The 15,732-nt window shown below is 31.5% G+C and overlaps 1 long non-coding RNA gene across 1 annotated transcript; it reads left to right on the top strand.

The window, feature by feature from the left end:
* The first annotated feature begins 2,401 nt into the window (after positions 1–2,401).
* Positions 2,402–14,647, top strand: LOC146996565 (uncharacterized). Its single transcript, XR_015042229.1, has 2 exons — positions 2,402–2,780; positions 14,553–14,647. It is a non-coding gene; the product is annotated as an uncharacterized LOC146996565 (long non-coding RNA).
* Positions 14,648–15,732: the final 1,085 nt, after the last annotated feature.

Genomic DNA, 15,732 nt, shown 5'->3' with positions numbered 1-15,732 from the left:
CAATTCATTTAAACAGTACACTGTAAATTAAATTAAATGTTACACAATAAATGAAATTATTCTCTGCTTCTCTAATTGCTGTTGTCTTTATCCTACTTTTAACTGTATGTGTGTAATTTTAAAAGTTAATTATTGCTGCAAACTAATATACAATATCATTTAAATTCTGAGAGCATATGTAAATCAAGTGCAAGTATCAAAATCCATGAACAAATATATAATTCCAAAAATTTATTTATCCTGTTATTCACTTATGTATTTTTATAAATTTTTTAGGATTAAATCTATCCTATTATTCATTTATGCATTTTTATAATTTTTTAGGATTAATAATCTATCCTATTATTCACTTATGCATTTTTATAATTTTTAGGACTAATAATCTATCCCATTATTCACTTATGCAATTTTATAAATTTTTTAGGATTAATAAATTTTTGGAATTATATATATTTATTCATGGATTTTGATACTTGCACTTGATTTACATATGCTCTCAGAATTTAAATGATATTGTAGATTAGTTCGCAGCAATAATTTATCGTTTATTTGTTTGCATTAAATTTCACTTAAATTTAATTAACTTTAAATTTGCTTTTTACGAATAGAGAATGTTTGTTAAATTCAAATATATATGTACAGGGTATGCTTTAAATTAGTATTATATAATTTTCAAACTTTTTTACGGGGGGGAAATTTAAATAAATAAGAGCATAAATAAAACAATATATTTAACACATGTAATAATAGAAATAAATTATAAAACACGAATATAGATCAAATTGAAACAAAAAGCTGGAAAAGTTGCAGACAGGGTGCAAAAAGCGTATGGTATTTGAACTCACGACCTCCAAAAGTAAACACTATTACCGTCAGCTTTCCCACTAAGCTAGCATCACACGGTAATCATATGCATATTTTGGCTTATAAACATAATCAAGTAAATCAATTCTTAAAACTAAATTTTTTGGTCCTATTTCAGTGTGCTATTGTCTGAAAAATTCCCAAGAATTTATTATCTTTTAAAGTGGCATTCCGATTGAAGTTAAACAGGCTGCTAAAAATATATTTCATGTGCTTACAAATATATGTTAGTCAAAAAGATATATTTATAAAGGGAAATACAAATTTAACATACTCTTTAATGCAGTGGAATATTTAAAAGGCTATCAAATTTAATTTATAATTAACGTTTTTAGTTTTTACCTGTTTCAAAAGAAAAAAATAAATCTTTTAATCATATCTAATTTGCTACAGCAGTTTGATATAGTCAGACATTCATTTTCATTAAAGGTAAATGAGTATGCAGAACTAGGAAATAATTGTCAGGACAAATTTTGCTATTTCATAGACTTGGAATTATAATTTTTGGCCGCCTGATTTTATCTGCGAACAAGTACTGTAGTTGCAGTTATCTTATTTTTCTTATCTTTTTTTAACTGAATTCAGCTGATTGCTCACTTTTTCAGTAAGCAAATTTCTCCTTATAATGTTAATTCAGCTAGAATGTATTTTTTAGCAAAACATTCTTTCCAGCGTTCATCGCTACTTCTGCCGCCATTAATTGTTGGTGGCAACACCTGATTGCTCCTTTTTTTACCACGTGACCATAACGCATCCGCAGCCATACGGATAGAAGTTGAACATTGTTGAACTCCATCCGTATGTCATTCGTCACATCGACCGGATTGCAGATGTCAATCAAAGTGAATTCGCTCGCTGATTAGAAAAACGCATAGACACTGCAACGCATACGCAGCAGTGAAAACGGGCCTTTATAACACGATTTGTTTGGGGGGAGAGAGACAAGTCCTCATTCCCATTTAGTGTTTGATGTTAATTTAAGAAATTTTGAGGGCACGTATGACCATAACTTTGAAGTACTTTCTCAAAACAAAATATGTGGATGTGTTCTAAAAGTAGTTGATCACAATACACTGAAAGAATTAAAAGAAAGAAATATTACCTTGTCTGATTTGTAAGCTAAAGAATATGACATTGAGTTGCTTTTAGGAGCAGCTGCCATCGAGGACATTATTACTGGCAGCTCTTTGAAACTGAACTCGGGTGTAACTGTAGTTGAGACTAAATTCGGATACACTGCAATTGGTAAACAGCTTATTTAAAGAACATACTTCAGCTACTATTCCAGCATTACTAGAAAATAATTTGTGCAATAATGTAGTTTCGTTGCACTGTGCCAATCTTAGCGTAACCGAACTCTGGAATTTAGATGCCATTGGCATAACAGACCCAACTGAAGATGTTTAACGTAAACTTGCTCACTCTGACACCGTTAAGCAATTTAAAGGGAATTTAAATGTTCTTCCTGATGGCCGATATGAATTGCCACTACCTTTTAAATATGAAATTCTGTACCGGTTTGATTAGAAACAAACTTTTCTCTGCCTCGAAATGGCAACAGTGAAAGCTTGACTTTCGATTTGTTATGACGCAGCTAGAACGCTTCTCATGAGGTATAACATTAGATTTCATTCTACATTCTAGATTAGATTAATTTTAGTATTTTAATAAATCCTTTTAAAACTAGATTGAGTATTTGATCATAGAATTAAAGCTGAACCACCGCTTGATATTTAGATATGTCGTTAAATTCATAGTTAGATGCATAGGCAGCGACATTCGTGATTAGATTAGTGTACATTAGTGCGAACATAAACATTTTTTGGTGCATCGGCCGGGACGCCGGCTAATATTCGAAAATATGGATTCTTAAGTATGGATTAGCACGGTGTGAAGTGTGCGAAGCCTGCAAACAGGTAGGATAAGTTTTCTATTTTAAAGTGTAATTATGGAAGATCCTGTCAGTAGTAGACAGAGTAATTCGTGCGGCGGAAGTGACGTCACAGAAAAGGGGCGTGGCCTACACAGCCGCCATATTGGGTCACGTGACTGCCATCCACCATTTTGAACCACGTGGTCTTTCATCCTCCATCTTGAATGACTCACCCTCTTCCTCCCACCATGCTTTTATCTGGCCGCCGTGTTGGATCACGTGATCGTCGTCCGCCATTTTTAATCACGGGTCGACGTCCGCCATTTTGGAACACGTGGTCTTTCATCCTCCATCTTGAATGACTCCCGCCATGTTGGATTATTTTTTAATCTAATTTTCTTTCTAATTACTTGTTAAATTAATTAATGTTTTATTTAATTTAAATTATTTATTGAATTATCTTCGAATAGCCGCCATTTTGAATCACGTGGTCTTATTTTTTTTGCTGGAGAGCGCAGATTCAAAAATCACCAGCCAGGCCCGAACCCACTATGTTGGGATCTGCAGCCACGCACTTTAACCGCTGAGCCACGGTTTACTTAGCAAAGAGGTATAAAAATGGGTACTTGTAAAAAAAATGACAAAGTGTTCAACGTGTGTTTTACATCACTTTTTATTTATTTTTTTCTCTTTCTATGTGTTAATTTATTTTTGTTCATTTGGAGTTTTAATTTTTCTTAATGAATATTTTTAAATTCGAAAATTAATTATTTATTTTCAATACATTTTTCTAAGTGGGTGATTTCATTTCTAATGGGAAGAATGTTTCAAAATCATTTTATTATTTGCAGCGAATGAGTTAAAAACGGTATTTTTTAAAACATTATTGGATTTTCTTAAATACATGTTGCTGCTGGCGCCATCTAGTGTACATAACATCTACTAAAGTTAACAGGATGGTTAAAAAAAAATGAAGAAGTAATATATATTTTCTTTCCACGGGAAATCGAACCCGCTGTCCCCGCAAAAATGAATAAAAAGGAATTGAGGGGGACCGCATCCAGTACTTTAGGCGATACCCCACAATTCCTTGGTTGAAATGGTTCTAAATTATGTATATAAGGTTTGAAACGCCATCTTACTCTGAATCCGCCATTTTGAAAGATTTGCTTTGGGGAGGATGACATCACCCATATCATGTTTGTGCATGACTTTGTTCGAAAATGGCGTCTGCCTTTTCACTCCTCCTTTGGGTAGACATCGGCATAGGCGAACGAATACGTTTCTGTGGACCAATCAGAAAGCTGAAAAATGATATCATGGTCTCTTAGCCTAGTAGAGTAATGGAAATTCACTCGTGTTGTATGCTGCATAAACTTACCTACATTTCTCTGTCTTTGAAATTTTAAGCTGGAATTTACATGCATATAACTTCACTAGATAATATTTTCTGTAACTTTAAACCAATATACACAATGCTCATTCTATATAGTTTAACTGGAATACTACATTTCTTACTTTTTTACTACTAAGTTGGAGATACTCAGAACTTTTCCTTCTAATGTATTGTACTAACTATTAATGACTGTATTAACTTTTTGGCCAACTATACAAAACTTTGTTGATTCCCTTTTACACGTCTTACTTTATTCAAAGGATTAACCAAACTATGTCTGACAAATGTAATTTTTACACTTTCCATTTACGCATTTACCCTTATATTTAACTTATAAAACATATTCATGCTGTATTTCTGATTCCTTTTTCCCATAATAAATACAGACTTACACATGTTTCTTTATTGTAAGACCTACTGACTTTAAACAAATCTTATAAGGAGCAATAAATTTTCATGGTATGAAGCCCACTCAAACCAATGCATGGAGCATTTCTACCCAGTTAAGTTTAGATACGTACCAATAGTACTTCTTATTTTACTCTACAGATATTTATACATATATACTATTCAGAACACCCTTTTATTCAGTAAGATTCATTTATACTACTAACACAAATTTTGCTAACTCTTTGAAATATTTTACAAAAATATCTTGTACTTTCTTGCACACATCCTACTTAAATCACCAAACATACACTGAACCTTAATTTTTCCTTCATGTGAAAACGTCATTCGGATTCTTAATATGATTCCACCATTTACCGCAGAACTTTATAAACACTACTCTATTTGAACTTATCACAGCCTTACTCTCTTAACAAGGTACAGAAGATTGAATTATATTTCAACTACAGAGAAGAATATCCACATTGTAACATATTGTTTTAAATTTGAATTATAGTCACATTTTGTGAAGGAGAACTTAAAGTCTATAATACACATGGAATTAATATTCAGCCATGGAAATGAAACTTTATCGCCTTTTTCCCAATTTGGAATATAAAAATTTGTTAACTTGGAATATTTTTAACTTAACTGAAAAATACCCATATTTCACATTGTCAATAATTTATTTAGCACTGAACTCTTACAGCCTTTCGAGAAAGAAATTTCATTTATCATACCTGACAAATGACTCCTACATAGTTATGATACATTACACGAAATATTGAGTAGAATTCCAAATAATGATCTAACAATGTAATTAAAATAAAAGACCTAACACAAATAATTTTAAGATAGAAATTTCAAACTGACATTGCTTAATAATGAACTTTTACAGCTTTTTTGACATTTAACTTCTCATAGATAGTAAATAAAATTACACACAAATAATTATACAAAATAGGTAATAATGACAGAAAGTCCATATAATGATCTACTATAGTCACCAACTTTAAAAAAATTTAACGCATTTTTTATATGTCATAAGAAAGACCACACTTTTTTGAAAAACATTATTTTAATTAAACATTGGAACCACACAGTCCTGCGCACATGTATGACAATTTTATTTATCATGAGCATGACAAATAATAAGTAAATAAAATTTTCCCAAAGTACGAAACACATTTCTCTTTTAACTGACTGTACTCTTAAGAAAAATGCAGTATGGAATGCTTAGAACACTCAGCGCCACAGTACCTCAAATCCCCACGCATTGACCAAAATATACACGTACTTTAAAATCAGTTAAACAAATTCAAATGCAAGTATTCAAACAGGAATACTTCACAAATTACATGAAAGATAGCTACACAATGAACTTGAGTGATAAATACAGAAAAGCATGTAAGGACCAAGAAAAAGATGTATTCGAGGAGAACTTTTTAAGATAAACTTGCTCTATTTTTGCCCATGGGTTACATTTTGCATTTCAGATTAAGGAAACATTCAAGATAATTCCTGTATAACTAAGGATTTTATTCGCACTTGTTAGTAATGTAATTTATTAGAACAGTCGCAGACATATAGCACAAGTATGCCATTTCCGCGGAAAACAATTTTCCCAAGCCGGACTTTAACAGTGAAATATAAAATGGAATAAGAAAATGTCATATTTTCAACAAAATTAGTATTTGTGTATGCAAAAACATGAACTTAGTATTTGAGTATGCAAAAACATGAACAAGAAACGAACATTTTTTCTGAAAATGTTCCGAATGGAATAAGTCAGGACTAGTTTCAGGACTAGCGTGAAAAATAATGATGAATTTTTAATTTTATTTTGTCTGTAGTACATTTACTTATGCTAAAATCTTCCATTTTGGTTGACTGTACATTTAGACGCAAGTTGATAAATCAGAGTGATTTTGTGTTTTAAAGCTAAAGATTCAGAAATATTACAACTTCAGAAATAATAGAACTCAAAAGAAAAAAAGATTAAAACGACAAGAGAATATACTGCAAGCAAGCGAACGTGATAAATGACTTTTTTGGGGCTGATTTTCATGAATTCATAGATCGGGTGTAAAATTTTAATGCACTGTATATGAGCTATTTTTCAAATGTATTACGATCACTGTTTTCCAACTTTACATAGACTTTAAGTAAACATTTCATGTTAATTTACCATTTTTCCTGAGATTTATCTACGTATTTACTAAATTTTTGCATTTTGTTTATAATTATAATACCAAAAGGACACAAGAGAACATTTGTTTCTTGAAAACGCCCATATTTTTACCCAACTGTTATTTCTTTCATATCTTCGAAGTAACCTATTAAACACATAGTTATCTTGTATTGACCAGACAGCCGTTGGTCTTGCCAATGTCTGAGTCACAAAGCTAGAGAATTTAAGTAATATTTTCCCAGTACGGAGAACTTCTTACGGCGTTTTTGATGAAAATTGGCCGAATTTAGTAGTTCATTACTGATCTAGAAGTCTTTAACTATTTCTATTAAAAACAAGCACACTCAGAAATTATCTTTAAGATTTTCCATACAGATATATTTGCCTAATTTCCATGCCATTACATTTCCAATAAAATATGATTCATTGCCAGATAGTTAAATGTTCGTTATCACATATGCTCATTACATATGATTTAACAAAAGTACAAACAAATTGGAAGTTAGATTAATATTTCCTGAAATAGTGTACATTTTCATTCCGGAAAGTTTACATGAGTATTTTCATTTTGAAACCTCTAATGTTTTCTTTTCCTGCATTCAAAGTAAATTTTGAGTATAAAATTTTCAGTTGTGACGGAAGTTATTTGTGGGTGGCTGTGATGTGTTCGTGTTTTCATAAACCGTTTTTGTGAAGTACCTTATAGGTAACCTTTAGAACACTTTGAATATTACCATTTTTTACATTACTACCACTGCAAATCATTGAATTTTCAAATATTTTCCTATTTATGGTTTACAATGCCTCGTAAAGTCTGGGGAGCAAATTTTTACTAAATGATTTAATTATTGTGTTACATGTTTGGAAGATTTTAACTTCAACAACACTATCACACTAAACCAGAAGTTAAGAAACGAAATGTAATTTTTATCTTAGTATTCTATGGGGATAGATTAATTTTCTCTGACATTGACGTATTCGTAAGTAGATAATAGAGACTTTTAACCCAGCTCATACAGACTTGGAATATTTTCTCTAAGTCACCACGATCACTGACTTGCATTGTCCTAGACTTTTTCTCGTGAAGTCTATTTTCTTTCATAAAAGTTTATATACTAATTTCATTAGAAACATGTCTAAGAAAATACCTCATCTTCATAAGAAACATCAGCGCTTTGATTGAAATTAATAATAAAATAAGAATCATTGTTTTGTGAATATATTTCTTTTTCTATACTCAAAAGTTTCTTCTTTATCATATTCGAAATGAACAATTAACTGTACATAACTAATGTATTGTATTGATGAACCAGAGTTATATTTTAACTTATTGCATTACATTTCAAGTGAATGTGTTTTATTTCCGCTTTTTCCAAAGAATTTCGTAGACACATATGTTCAGTAGAGAATATTTTCCTAACTTAAAAGTATTATTACCAAAATAGAAAAATATGCAAAAGTTTCCTAAAAATTTGTATATTTGTTTTTTTTTTACAAACATGGGCACGAATGCCCACATTTAATTACTTAATGTGTACTTCCCTAGGTCAGAACTAAAATTTCGAACAAAAATTTTTTAAATAATGTCATATTCCATAAAATTTATGTCTTTGTGATGTCATTGTCTTTTCGCAAACGTTTTGAGAGTAGACGTTTAGACAATTCGAAACTGTTTTCTCTTTGCTATTGGAAACTATTTTATCTTTGCTGTTGGTATATGCCAATGAATTCTCGATACTTTTTTTCTCTTGGTTTATCTTCAGCTTATGAGTTATTTAAATACTTAAAAATATATTTGTAGATCTTTTATGCTGACACTTGTGATAGATTTTTTGGACGTTTTTGGAAAATGTATTTTATTCACGTGAATGAAACTGATATTTTCTTGAAATTTTATTATTCAGAGTATTAGTCAATTATGATAGAATGCCGGATTTGTTCTCTTTATTCAACATTCATATCAACTTCGGTATTCCAAATCCCTCACGCAAAATGTAATTTTTCTATCAGTAATAGGAAGACGAATGGAATAAATGCAGGTTATGCAGACACAAGGTAAAAATCTGGAAGTAAAAGAAATTCTCCAAATCTAGACAATTTAGTAGAATGTGCAAATATTCATCCTATTCGAAGCTTATTTTTTGAATTACATAGAATATAAAATGTAAATTTAATAAAAGGAGATATAATGAAGATCAAGTATTCTGCAAAATCTGGATGGTAATTATACAAAATTAGTCATAAAGCAGGTTTTCATAAAAAGTGGTTCCAGCGGAGAAAACACGCCAGCAGTCTCCAGAAGCTCTAAGTGAGCACCTGATCTTTACTCTTACAAAAGCTAAGTAGAATTGTAAATTCTACGTAAGAGCGAAGATCAAATTTGTAAAAAAAACAAATATACAAATTTTTAGGAAACTTTTGCATATTTTTCTATTTTGGTTATAATACTTTTAAGTTAGGAAAATATTCTCTACTGAACATATGTGTCTACGAAATTCTTTGGAAAAAGCGGAAATAAAACACATTCACTTGAAATGTAATGCAATAAGTTAAAATATAACTCTGGTTCATCAATACAATACATTAGTTATGTACAGTTAATTGTTCATTTCGAATATGATAAAGAAGAAACTTTTGAGTATAGAAAAAGAAATATATTTACAAAACAATGATTCTTATTTTATTATTAATTTCAATCAAAGCGCTGATGTTTCTTATGAAGATGAGGTATTTTCTTAGACATGTTTCTAATGAAATTAGTATATAAACTTTTATGAAAGAAAATAGACTTCACGAGAAAAAGTCTAGGACAATGCAAGTCAGTGATCGTGGTGACTTAGAGAAAATATTCCAAGTCTGTATGAGCTGGGTTAAAAGTCTCTATTATCTACTTACGAATACGTCAATGTCAGAGAAAATTAATCTATCCCCATAGAATACTAAGATAAAAATTACATTTCGTTTCTTAACTTCTGGTTTAGTGTGATAGTGTTGTTGAAGTTAAAATCTTCCAAACATGTAACACAATAATTAAATCATTTAGTAAAAATTTGCTCCCCAGACTTTACGAGGCATTGTAAACCATAAATAGGAAAATATTTGAAAATTCAATGATTTGCAGTGGTAGTAATGTAAAAAATGGTAATATTCAAAGTGTTCTAAAGGTTACCTATAAGGTACTTCACAAAAACGGTTTATGAAAACACGAACACATCACAGCCACCCACAAATAACTTCCGTCACAACTGAAAATTTTATACTCAAAATTTACTTTGAATGCAGGAAAAGAAAACATTAGAGGTTTCAAAATGAAAATACTCATGTAAACTTTCCGGAATGAAAATGTACACTATTTCAGGAAATATTCATTTAACTTCCAATTTGTTTGTACTTTTGTTAAATCATATGTAATGAGCATATGTGATAACGAACATTTAACTATCTGGCAATGAATCATATTTTATTGGAAATGTAATGGCATGGAAATTAGACAAATATATCTGTATGGAAAAATCTTAAAGATAATTTCTGAGTGTGCTTGTTTTTAATAGAAATAGTTAAAGACTTCTAGATCAGTAATGAACTACTAAATTCGGCCAATTTTCATCAAAAACGCCGTAAGAAGTTCTCCGTACTGGGAAAATATTACTTAAATTCTCTAGCTTTGTGACTCAGACATTGGCAAGACCAACGGCTGTCTGGTCAATACAAGATAACTATGTGTTTAATAGGTTACTTCGAAGATATGAAAGAAATAACAGTTGGGTAAAAATATGGGCGTTTTCAAGAAACAAATGTTCTCTTGTGTCCTTTTGGTATTATAATTATAAACAAAATGCAAAAATTTAGTAAATACGTAGATAAATCTCAGGAAAAATGGTAAATTAACATGAAATGTTTACTTAAAGTCTATGTAAAGTTGGAAAATAGTGATCGTAATACATTTGAAAAATAGCTCATATACAGTGCATTAAAATTTTACACCCGATCTATGAATTCATGAAAATCAGCCCCAAAAAAGTCATTTATCACGTTCGCTTGCTTGCAGTATATTCTCTTGTCGTTTTAATCTTTTTTTCTTTTGAGTTCTATTATTTCTGAAGTTGTAATATTTCTGAATCTTTAGCTTTAAAACACAAAATCACTCTGATTTATCAACTTGCGTCTAAATGTACAGTCAACCAAAATGGAAGATTTTAGCATAAGTAAATGTACTACAGACAAAATAAAATTAAAAATTCATCATTATTTTTCACGCTAGTCCTGAAACTAGTCCTGACTTATTCCATTCGGAACATTTTCAGAAAAAATGTTCGTTTCTTGTTCATGTTTTTGCATACTCAAATACTAAGTTCATGTTTTTGCATACACAAATACTAATTTTGTTGAAAATATGACATTTTCTTATTCCATTTTATATTTCACTGTTAAAGTCCGGCTTGGGAAAATTGTTTTCCGCGGAAATGGCATACTTGTGCTATATGTCTGCGACTGTTCTAATAAATTACATTACTAACAAGTGCGAATAAAATCCTTAGTTATACAGGAATTATCTTGAATGTTTCCTTAATCTGAAATGCAAAATGTAACCCATGGGCAAAAATAGAGCAAGTTTATCTTAAAAAGTTTTCCTCGAATACATCTTTTTCTTGGTCCTTACATGCTTTTCTGTATTTATCACTCAAGTTCATTGTGTAGCTATCTTTCATGTAATTTGTGAAGTATTCCTGTTTGAATACTTGCATTTGAATTTGTTTAACTGATTTTAAAGTACGTGTATATTTTGGTCAATGCGTGGGGATTTGAGGTACTGTGGCGCTGAGTGTTCTAAGCATTCCATACTGCATTTTTCTTAAGAGTACAGTCAGTTAAAAGAGAAATGTGTTTCGTACTTTGGGAAAATTTTATTTACTTATTATTTGTCATGCTCATGATAAATAAAATTGTCATACATGTGCGCAGGACTGTGTGGTTCCAATGTTTAATTAAAATAATGCTTTTCAAAAAAGTGTGGTCTTTCTTATGACATATAAAAAATGCGTTAAATTTTTTTAAAGTTGGTGACTATAGTAGATCATTATATGGACTTTCTGTCATTATTACCTATTTTGTATAATTATTTGTGTGTAATTTTATTTACTATCTATGAGAAGTTAAATGTCAAAAAAGCTGTAAAAGTTCATTATTAAGCAATGTCAGTTTGAAATTTCTATCTTAAAATTATTTGTGTTAGGTCTTTTATTTTAATTACATTGTTAGATCATTATTTGGAATTCTACTCAATATTTCGTGTAATGTATCATAACTATGTAGGAGTCATTTGTCAGGTATGATAAATGAAATTTCTTTCTCGAAAGGCTGTAAGAGTTCAGTGCTAAATAAATTATTGACAATGTGAAATATGGGTATTTTTCAGTTAAGTTAAAAATATTCCAAGTTAACAAATTTTTATATTCCAAATTGGGAAAAAGGCGATAAAGTTTCATTTCCATGGCTGAATATTAATTCCATGTGTATTATAGACTTTAAGTTCTCCTTCACAAAATGTGACTATAATTCAAATTTAAAACAATATGTTACAATGTGGATATTCTTCTCTGTAGTTGAAATATAATTCAATCTTCTGTACCTTGTTAAGAGAGTAAGGCTGTGATAAGTTCAAATAGAGTAGTGTTTATAAAGTTCTGCGGTAAATGGTGGAATCATATTAAGAATCCGAATGACGTTTTCACATGAAGGAAAAATTAAGGTTCAGTGTATGTTTGGTGATTTAAGTAGGATGTGTGCAAGAAAGTACAAGATATTTTTGTAAAATATTTCAAAGAGTTAGCAAAATTTGTGTTAGTAGTATAAATGAATCTTACTGAATAAAAGGGTGTTCTGAATAGTATATATGTATAAATATCTGTAGAGTAAAATAAGAAGTACTATTGGTACGTATCTAAACTTAACTGGGTAGAAATGCTCCATGCATTGGTTTGAGTGGGCTTCATACCATGAAAATTTATTGCTCCTTATAAGATTTGTTTAAAGTCAGTAGGTCTTACAATAAAGAAACATGTGTAAGTCTGTATTTATTATGGGAAAAAGGAATCAGAAATACAGCATGAATATGTTTTATAAGTTAAATATAAGGGTAAATGTGTAAATGGAAAGTGTAAAAATTACATTTGTCAGACATAGTTTGGTTAATCCTTTGAATAAAGTAAGACGTGTAAAAGGGAATCAACAAAGTTTTGTATAGTTGGCCAAAAAGTTAATACAGTCATTAATAGTTAGTACAATACATTAGAAGGAAAAGTTCTGAGTATCTCCAACTTAGTAGTAAAAAAGTAAGAAATGTAGTATTCCAGTTAAACTATATAGAATGAGCATTGTGTATATTGGTTTAAAGTTACAGAAAATATTATCTAGTGAAGTTATATGCATGTAAATTCCAGCTTAAAATTTCAAAGACAGAGAAATGTAGGTAAGTTTATGCAGCATACAACACGAGTGAATTTCCATTACTCTACTAGGCTAAGAGACCATGATATCATTTTTCAGCTTTCTGATTGGTCCACAGAAACGTATTCGTTCGCCTATGCCGATGTCTACCCAAAGGAGGAGTGAAAAGGCAGACGCCATTTTCGAACAAAGTCATGCACAAACATGATATGGGTGATGTCATCCTCCCCAAAGCAAATCTTTCAAAATGGCGGATTCAGAGTAAGATGGCGTTCAAACAAAGATGGCGTTTCAAACCTTATATACATAATTTAGAACCATTTCAACCAAGGAATTGTGGGGTATCGCCTAAAGTACTGGATGCGGTCCCCCTCAATTCCTTTTTATTCATTTTTGCGGGGACAGCGGGTTCGATTTCCCGTGGAAAGAAAATATATATTACATCTTCATTTTTTTAACCATCCTGTTAACTTTAGTAGATGTTATGTACACTAGATGGCGCGAGCAGCAACATGTATTTAAGAAAATCCAATAATGTTTTAAAAAATACCGTTTTTAACTCATTCGCTGCAAATAATAAAATGATTTTGAAACATTCTTCCCATTAGAAATGAAATCACCCACTTAGAAAAATGTATTGAAAATAAATAATTAATTTTCGAATTTAAAAATATTCATTAAGAAAAATTAAAACTCCAAATGAACAAAAATAAATTAACACATAGAAAGAGAAAAAAATAAATAAAAAGTGATGTAAAACACACGTTGAACGCTTTGTCATTTTTTTTACAAGTACCCATTTTTATACCTCGTTGCTAAGTAAACCGTGGCTCAGCGGTTAAAGTGCGTGGCTGCAGATCCCAACATAGTGGGTTCGGGCCTGGCTGGTGATTTTTGAATCTGCGCTCTCCAGCAAAAAAAATAAGACCACGTGATTCAAAATGGCGGCTATTCGAAGATAATTCAATAAATAATTTAAATTAAATAAAACATTAATTAATTTAACAAGTAATTAGAAAGAAAATTAGATTAAAAAATAATCCAACATGGCGGGAGTCATTCAAGATGGAGGATGAAAGACCACGTGTTCCAAAATGGCGGACGTCGACCCGTGATTAAAAATGGCGGACGACGATCACGTGATCCAACACGGCGGCCAGATAAAAGCATGGTGGGAGGAAGAGGGTGAGTCATTCAAGATGGAGGATGAAAGACCACGTGGTTCAAAATGGTGGATGGCAGTCACGTGATCCAATATGGCGGCTGCCTAGGCCACGCCCCTTTTCTGTGACGTCACTTCCGCCGCACGAATTACTCTGCCTACTACTGGCCTGTACATGTTTTTTACAACGTCCTTGACATTGCTGAACTCAATGCTTTGATTATATTCAAAGGATCCTTGGGCACCTCTATTTGACGTCGAGAATTTATTCTTGCACTCGTGGAAGAACTACGAGTTGGTGCACTACGCAACAGATGCCCCCCAATTGCTCAAATACAGACACTTAAAGGAAAGAAATGTGCATTTTAAAGTTGCAAGGGACAAAACAAGACTGTTGTCAGCTGTAAGGGATGCCAGAAACCAATTTGTGGTAAATGTGTTGCTGTCACTGTCAAGCGTTCATAGTGTATCACCTGCGGTAACGTATAACAAACTTTGGAAAACATTGCGTGTTTATTCCCAATTTATGTTTTTTTGTAATTTTTTGCATATGTTCTATTTTCCTCTTTTTGCATTTGTATCTTTTGTTTGTTTTTCAAAGATTTTGTTTTTGTTTTTGTAATCTTACATTGAAAGATATGTGCTAATTCGCGCTAATTGCACGAAAAAAAATTCTAAAGTATATAAAATAAATAAAAACCTCTAAAAACTCTTTTACGTGGTCATTTCAGCATCATTTCAATCATTTGCTGTGTTTCTACTTACATTTCTTATGAGGGTCAAATTGACCCCTAATGGCGGTTTTCGGTTAGTCTGAAATTCGGCTGTTCTAGCGTTAAAAATGCTTCTAGACAAGTTCCCACAGTTTTGTAGTATTACTATACAGTATCGTAGTGCAGGTCTTGGTACTGTTCTTGGTTTCATCTGTGAGAGGTAGGACAAAACAGCTCTTACTCGGTTGTTTTCGGGGTATTTTCTTTGCCTGAGGTATTTCCGTAGTACTAAAATATCTCCAACTTGCGTCAAATGTAAAAAACCATGAAGCTACTGAATAAGGTCCCCTTAATGGTGCTTGCTGCATTGGTGCGTGAAGATCTGCTGAAGAGACATAATTTCGTATTGGAAGTTATGAAGGCGAATGAACTCATGCATTTGATCTTATTCTGATAAGAAGGGTTAGTAGGAAGAAGAAGAATAAGACAACATTTTATCAAGAATAGTTCCATAGCTCCACGAAACACTGAAATATAGCGGAAAATCGGTGCGGATCAGACATGGAACGGCAGAGAAGAATATGCCTGGACAGGACCACTGTGATCACCATTCGCGAAAAAGGTGTTGGATGAACACGGTATTTTTTTCCATCATTTAATGTAGTTGTGGAGAACAGGATAAAGTAATATCAGATAATA

The sequence above is a fragment of the Stegodyphus dumicola genome, chromosome 7 (assembly GCF_044657685.1).
Source record: "Stegodyphus dumicola isolate Sdum_Otavi_A_Nest chromosome 7, ASM4465768v1".
NCBI classification, from domain to species: Eukaryota; Metazoa; Arthropoda; class Arachnida; order Araneae; family Eresidae; genus Stegodyphus; species Stegodyphus dumicola.
This window is presented reverse-complemented; position numbering and strand designations above follow the sequence as displayed.